Raw genomic sequence first — 743 nt, forward strand, 5'->3', positions numbered from 1 at the left:
CCGTGGGGAACTTTAGCGTTCTTGGCTTCACTGTTTAACTTTAAATACATAATTTCCTTCATGATCCAACAGAACCTCAAACTACAACCCAGCCATGGTTCCTTATCAATGGATAAGTCTGTTTATTTTAAATCAGATCAACCTTTAGCTGCAATAGGTGACCTTTTTCTACACGTTTTATCTTCATGAAACCAAACTGAATCAGTTTGAAATGTTTGATTCCACATTTTTATTCCTTTTAATGAAACAATTTGTTATTGGCTATTTAGACTAGTTCGGTCTCCGGTGAGTTCAGGGTAAAGATTTGTGGTGTTTCTAAGTGTCTGTAGTTCCCCTGTTGGTCCAGCAGTGGTCAGGTTGATTTCAGCTAAAGCCAGAATTCAGGTAAAACATTTTATGCAAATAGTCTGAGCCAGGCAGAATATATTTTTCCCAGTTCAGACTCTAGAGGCTTGAGTTGTTGAAACACCTAAACCTAAGGATCTCTGAGAAATCAGCCATGTTTTAATACAGTTACCATGGAAACTCAAACTCACTTCAGGTAGGAGTTTCCCCTCTGGTGACAGGTTTTCCCATTTACCGCTTTTAGAGCAGGACACTACAAGGACCTAGGACTTTGTCTGTTTGTTGTTCTACAGAATGTGAGTTAATGATTCCTGGTTCCTCCACAGAGTCGATCAGCAGAACTCAGAGGTTCCCAGTGGTCCATCTGGCCAGCAGCATCAAACCCAGCTGGACTCCAT

Source organism: Cyprinodon variegatus, unplaced genomic scaffold, assembly GCF_000732505.1.
Source record: "Cyprinodon variegatus isolate N-32 unplaced genomic scaffold, C_variegatus-1.0 Scaffold1560, whole genome shotgun sequence".
Lineage (NCBI taxonomy): Eukaryota > Metazoa > Chordata > Actinopteri > Cyprinodontiformes > Cyprinodontidae > Cyprinodon > Cyprinodon variegatus.